Below are 7,500 nucleotides of genomic sequence, written 5' to 3' on the forward strand. Positions count from 1 at the left end.
CATTTGGTTGCCTCCTAATGCTTATTAAAAATGATAATCAACAATCAGAATCATTATTTATCATTTATTTCAATTTTTATAATGAAAAACGTTCACGTCCTTTCGCGCCTCTCGATCGTCGTTTACGTGATGCATCGGTCAGCCCTAGTTTACGTGGTGCATCGGTAAGATCGAGTTCACGTTCTGCATCGGTCTGCCCGAGTTTACGTGGTGCATCGGTAAGATCGAGATTACGTGGTGCATCGGTAAGATCGAGTTCACGTTCTGCATCGGTCTGCCTGAGTTTACGTGGTGCATCGGTATGATCGAGTTTACGTTCTGCATCGGTGTGATCTAGTTTACGTTGTGCATCGGTAAGATCGAGATTACGTGAAGCATCGGTATGATCGAGTTTACGTTCTGCATCGGTCTGGACTCTGAGATATATTTTCGACGTGAAAATGTTCCGATACAACTTTTGAACCAGGATAGTTAGAGAGATGATTTTTTCTGGGATGTACGTTGATTGGGGAATGGATTGTGGAAAATAACTTGCCATGACCGAGGTGTTCTCGAATTTTTTTTTTTTTTCGAAAAATATTTTCTGATTTTGGATTTCACTCAAATTTGATTTCGTTGCCTTCTAATGTGTTCTAAAAGAGTAAATCAGTAATCAGAATCGAAAAATATTTTTCGGATTTTTTTTTTTTTGAAAAAAAATTTTCTGATTTTGGAATTTCCTCAAATTTGATTTGGTTGCCTTCTAATGTGTTTTTAAAGCGTAAATCAGTAATCAGAATCAATATTCATTGTCGACTTTAATTTTTATAAGGAAAAATGTTCACGTCCTTAAACGCCTCCCCATCATTAGCCCGAGTCCAAGTCGATGTCAGTCCCGAGCGGACGGTGTCAGATACTACCTATCGCCCCGGTCTGGACTTGGCGAGGTATTTCGACGTGAAATGTTCCGATACAACTTTTGAACCAGGATAGTTAGAGAGATGATTTCTTCTATGTTGTACGTTGATTGTGGAATGGATTGTGGGAAATAACTTGCCATGACCCAGGTGTTCTTGAATTTTTTTTTTTTTCGAAAAAAATTTTCTGATCTTGAAATTTCCTCAAATCTGATTGCGTTGCCTTCTAATGTGTACTAAAAGAGTAAATCAGTAATCAGAATCAATATTCATTGTCGACTTTAATTTTTATAAGGAAAAATGTTCACGTCCTTAAACGCCTCTCCATCGTTACCCCGACTCCAAGACGATGTTAGACCGGAGCGGACGGTGTCAAATGCGACCGATCTCCCCGGTCTGGACTTAGCGAGATATTCCGACGTGAAATGTTCCGATACAAAAATTTAACTGTGATAGTTAGAGAGATGGTTCCTTTTGTGATGTACGTTGATTGTGTAATAGAATATGGAAATAAACTTGAGATGACCGAGGTCTTCTGGGATTTTTTTTTTTTTTCGAAAAATATTTTTCGATTTCGGAAATCCCTCAAATTTCATTGAGATATGTCCTAATGTGTTCTTAAAACTTAAATCAACAATCAGAATTAATATCCAAAAGTTATTTCATTTTTTATAAGGAAAAACGTTCACGTCCTTTCCGCTCCCAAAAAGTGAGATATCATAGAAAATATCGCTATATTTGTTGTTTACGGCCATACCACGCTGAAATTGCCAGTTCTCGTCAGAACACTGAAGCCAAGCAGCGTCGGGCGCGGTTAGTACTTGGATGGGTGACCGCTTGGGAACACCGCGTGCTGTAAGCTTTTTTTTTACGTTCTGCATCGGTCTGCCGAGATAACGTGGTGCATCGGTATGATCGAGTTTACGTTCTGCATCGGTAAGATCGAGATTACGTGATGCATCGGTAAGATTGAGATTACGTGGTGCATCGGTAAGATCGAGTTTACGTGGTGCATCGGTAAGATCCAATTCACGTTCTGCATCGGTAAGATCCAGTTCACGTGGTGCATCGGTAAGATCGAGATTACGCGGTGCATCGGTAAGATCGAGTTTACGTGGTGCATCGGTAAGATCCAATTCACGTTCTGCATCGGTAAGATCCAGTTCACGTGGTGCATCGGTAAGATTGAGATTACGTGGTGCATCGGTAAGATCGAGTTTACGTGGTGCATCGGTAAGATCCAATTCACGTTCTGCATCGGTAAGATCCAGTTCACGTGGTGCATCGGTAAGATTGAGATTACGTGGTGCATCGGTAAGATCGAGTTTACGTGGTGCATCGGTAAGATCCAATTCACGTTCTGCATCGGTAAGATCCAGTTCACGTGGTGCATCGGTAAGATCGAGATTACGTGGTGCATCGGTAAGATCGAGTTTACGTGGTGCATCGGTAAGATCCAATTCACGTTCTGCATCGGTAAGATCCAGTTCACGTGGTGCATCGGTAAGATTGAGATTACGTGGTGCATCGGTAAGATCGAGTTTACGTGGTGCATCGGTAAGATCCAATTCACGTTCTGCATCGGTAAGATCCACTTTACGTGGTGCATCGGTCTGCCCTAGTTTACGTGGTGCATCGGTTTGGACTTAGAGATATATTTTCGACGTGAAAATGTTCCGATACAACTTTTGAACCAGGATAGTTAGAGAGATGATTTTTTCTGGGATGTACGTGGATCGGGGAATGGATTGTGGGAAATAACTTGCCATGACCGAGGTGTCCTCGAATTTTTTTTTTTTTCGAAAAAAATTTTCTGATTGTGGAATTTTCTCAAATTTGATTTGGTTGCCTCCTAATGTGTTCTAAAAGAGTAAATCAGTAATCGGAATCGAAAAATATTTTTCGGATTTTTTTTTTTTTCGAAAAAAATTTTCTGATCGTGGAATTTCCTCAAATTCGATTTGGTTGCCTTCTAATGTGTTTTTAAAGCGTAAATCAGTAATCAGAATCAATATTCATTGTCGACTTTAATTTTTATAAGGAAAAATGTTCACGTCCTTAAACGCCTCCCCATCATCAGCCCGAGTCCAAGTCGATGTCAGTCCCGAGCGGACGGTGTCAGATACTACCTATCGCCGAGGTCTGGACTTGGCGAGATATTACGACGTGAAATGTTCCGATACAACTTTTGAACCAGGATAGTTAGAGAGATGATTTCTTCTATGTTGTACGTTGATTGTGGAATGAAATACGGAAAATAACTCGCCATGACCGAGGTGATTACGATTTTTTTTTTTTTTCGAAAAAAATTTTCTGATCGTGGAATTTTCTCAAATTTGATTTGGTTGCCTCCTTATATGTTCTAGTAGCGATAATCAACAATCAGAATCAAAATCCATGGTCGGGTTTGATTTTTATAAGGAAAAATGTTCACGTCCTTTTTTACAACCCCGACTCATTGACGATGTTAGAACCGAGCCGGCGGTGTCAGATACGACCGATCGCCCCGGTCCCGATCGTCATTTACGTTGTGCATCGGTCTGCCCGAGATTACGTGGTGCATCGGTATGATCGAGTTTACGTGGTGCATCGGTAAGATCCAATTCACGTTCTGCATCGGTAAGATCCAATTCACGTTCTGCATCGGTAAGATCCAGTTCACGTGGTGCATCGGTAAGATGGAGATTACGTGGTGCATCGGTAAGATCGAGATTACGTGGTGCATCGGTAAGATCTACTTTACGTTCTGCATCGGTCTGCCCTTGTTTACGTGGTGCATCGGTAAGATCGAGATTACGTGAAGCATCGGTATGATCGAGTTTACGTTCTGCATCGGTCTGCCCGATATTACGTGGTGCATCGGTCTGCCCTAGTTTACGTGGTGCATCGGTTTGGACTTAGAGATATATTTTCGACGTGAAAATGTTCCGATACAACTTTTGAACCAGGATAGTTAGAGAGATGATTTTTTCTGGGATGTACGTGGATCGGGGAATGGATTGTGGGAAATAACTTGCCATGACCGAGGTGTCCTCGAATTTTTTTTTTTTTCGAAAAAAATTTTCTGATTGTGGAATTTTCTCAAATTTGATTTGGTTGCCTCCTAATGTGTTCTAAAAGAGTAAATCAGTAATCGGAATCGAAAAATATTTTTCGGATTTTTTTTTTTTTCGAAAAAAATTTTCTGATCGTGGAATTTCCTCAAATTCGATTTGGTTGCCTTCTAATGTGTTTTTAAAGCGTAAATCAGTAATCAGAATCAATATTCATTGTCGACTTTAATTTTTATAAGGAAAAATGTTCACGTCCTTAAACGCCTCCCCATCATCAGCCCGAGTCCAAGTCGATGTCAGTCCCGAGCGGACGGTGTCAGATACTACCTATCGCCGAGGTCTGGACTTGGCGAGATATTACGACGTGAAATGTTCCGATACAACTTTTGAACCAGGATAGTTAGAGAGATGATTTCTTCTATGTTGTACGTTGATTGTGGAATGAAATACGGAAAATAACTCGCCATGACCGAGGTGATTACGATTTTTTTTTTTTTTCGAAAAAAATTTTCTGATCGTGGAATTTTCTCAAATTTGATTTGGTTGCCTCCTTATATGTTCTAGTAGCGATAATCAACAATCAGAATCAAAATCCATGGTCGGGTTTGATTTTTATAAGGAAAAATGTTCACGTCCTTTTTTACAACCCCGACTCATTGACGATGTTAGAACCGAGCCGGCGGTGTCAGATACGACCGATCGCCCCGGTCCCGATCGTCATTTACGTTGTGCATCGGTCTGCCCGAGATTACGTGGTGCATCGGTATGATCGAGTTTACGTGGTGCATCGGTAAGATCCAATTCACGTTCTGCATCGGTAAGATCCAATTCACGTTCTGCATCGGTAAGATCCAGTTCACGTGGTGCATCGGTAAGATGGAGATTACGTGGTGCATCGGTAAGATCGAGATTACGTGGTGCATCGGTAAGATCTACTTTACGTTCTGCATCGGTCTGCCCTTGTTTACGTGGTGCATCGGTAAGATCGAGATTACGTGAAGCATCGGTATGATCGAGTTTACGTTCTGCATCGGTCTGCCCGATATTACGTGGTGCATCGGTCTGCCCTAGTTTACGTGGTGCATCGGTTTGGACTTAGAGATATATTTTCGACGTGAAAATGTTCCGATACAACTTTTGAACCAGGATAGTTAGAGAGATGATTTTTTCTGGGATGTACGTGGATCGGGGAATGGATTGTGGGAAATAACTTGCCATGACCGAGGTGTCCTCGAATTTTTTTTTTTTTCGAAAAAAATTTTCTGATTGTGGAATTTTCTCAAATTTGATTTGGTTGCCTCCTAATGTGTTCTAAAAGAGTAAATCAGTAATCGGAATCGAAAAATATTTTTCGGATTTTTTTTTTTTTCGAAAAAAATTTTCTGATCGTGGAATTTCCTCAAATTCGATTTGGTTGCCTTCTAATGTGTTTTTAAAGCGTAAATCAGTAATCAGAATCAATATTCATTGTCGACTTTAATTTTTATAAGGAAAAATGTTCACGTCCTTAAACGCCTCCCCATCATCAGCCCGAGTCCAAGTCGATGTCAGTCCCGAGCGGACGGTGTCAGATACTACCTATCGCCGAGGTCTGGACTTGGCGAGATATTACGACGTGAAATGTTCCGATACAACTTTTGAACCAGGATAGTTAGAGAGATGATTTCTTCTATGTTGTACGTTGATTGTGGAATGAAATACGGAAAATAACTCGCCATGACCGAGGTGATTACGATTTTTTTTTTTTTCGAAAAAAATTTTCTGATCGTGGAATTTTCTCAAATTTGATTTGGTTGCCTCCTTATATGTTCTAGTAGCGATAATCAACAATCAGAATCAAAATCCATGGTCGGGTTTGATTTTTATAAGGAAAAATGTTCACGTCCTTTTTTACAACCCCGACTCATTGACGATGTTAGAACCGAGCCGGCGGTGTCAGATACGACCGATCGCCCCGGTCCCGATCGTCATTTACGTTGTGCATCGGTCTGCCCGAGATTACGTGGTGCATCGGTCTGGACTTAGAGATATATTTTCGACGTGAAAATGTTCCGATACAACTTTTGAACTAGGATAGTTAGAGAGATGATTTTTTCTGGGATGTACGTTGATTGGGGAATGGATTGTGGGAAATAACTTGCCATGACCGAGGTGTTCTCGAATTTTTTTTTTTTTTTCGAAAAAAATTTTCTGATTGTGGAATTTTCTCAAATTTGATTTGGTTGCCTCCTAATGTGTTCTAATAGCGATAATCAACAATCAGAATCAAAATCCATGGTCGGGTTTGATTTTTATAAGGAATAATGTTCACGTCCTTTTTCGCCTATGTTCTTTTTCGACGTGAAAAGTTCCGATACAACTTTTGAACCAGGATAGTTAGAGAGATGATTTTTTCTGGGATGTATGTTGATTGACGTACGAAACTTGGAAAAAAAATAGAAAAGACCGAGGTACTCTAGAAAAAAAATTTATTGAAAATATTTTTTTGATTTCGGAATTAATTCGAAATTCATTCAGATGTCTTCTATCAATATCGCGAAAGAAAAATCAATAATCAGAATCGATATTCATCTAAGATTATTTCCTTTTGGATTGTGTTAACATTCGGTACGATCTTGTCTACGTGATGCATCGGTTTGTTTCTCGGCTCTTGTGAGCAAGTTGGACACTCGAGACGGCCTCCATCGATCGGATTAGGCGGGCTTTAATGTTAACGTGCTGCATCGGTGTGATCTTGTTTACGTCATGCATCGGTATAGCTTTAAATCGCGCCGTAAAGTCGTTCACGTCATGCATCGGTATCTTAAATCGCGCCGAAAAGTCGTTCACGTCATGCATCGGTATCTTAAATCGCGCCGTAAAGTCGTTCACGTCATGCATCGGTATCTTAAATCGAGCCGAAAAGTCGTTCACGTCATGCATCGGTGGCACAAAAAAAAGACGCCGATGCATGACGTGAGCCGACTTTTCGGCGCGATTTAAGATACCGATGCATGACGTGAACGACTTTACGGCGCGATTTAAGATACCGATGCATGACGTGAACCGACTTTTCGGCATGAAGTCAGCTAAAATTATCGTGTGCATCTTGGGTCGGTCCACGTACCGTAGATCAGAGAGGGACGACGTACATACATCGGATACATTTGTATCCAACAAGTTACGATCGTCGTCTGATCCAGCGGTAATCGGACCTACTCTCGTGAATTTATTTTGCCCCTTGAATAATTTTGTACCGATGCACGACGTGAAGTCGACTTTTCGGCATGGTTTAAGCTAAAATTATCGTGTGCATCTTGGGTAGGCCCACTTACTACAGATCAGAGAGGGACGACGTACATACATCGGATACATTCGTATCCAACAAGTTACAATCGTCGTCTGATCCAGCGGTAATCGGACCTACTCTCGTGAATTTATTTTGCCCCTTGAATAACTTTGTACCGATGCACGACGTGAAGTCGACTTTCCGGCATGGTTTAAGCTAAAATTATCGTGTGCATCTTTCATTTTACTCATCACATAGTCTGATGCATTTGATGACATTTACC

The 7,500-nt window shown here is 40.8% G+C and overlaps 1 non-coding gene across 1 annotated transcript; it reads left to right on the plus strand.

The window, feature by feature from the left end:
• Positions 1-1,639: 1,639 nt before the first annotated feature.
• On the plus strand, positions 1,640-1,758 carry LOC123686852. The gene has a single exon (XR_006748607.1). It is a non-coding gene; the product is annotated as a 5S ribosomal RNA (ribosomal RNA).
• Positions 1,759-7,500: the final 5,742 nt, after the last annotated feature.

This window comes from Harmonia axyridis, chromosome X (genome assembly GCF_914767665.1).
Source record: "Harmonia axyridis chromosome X, icHarAxyr1.1, whole genome shotgun sequence".
Taxonomy (NCBI): domain Eukaryota; kingdom Metazoa; phylum Arthropoda; class Insecta; order Coleoptera; family Coccinellidae; genus Harmonia; species Harmonia axyridis.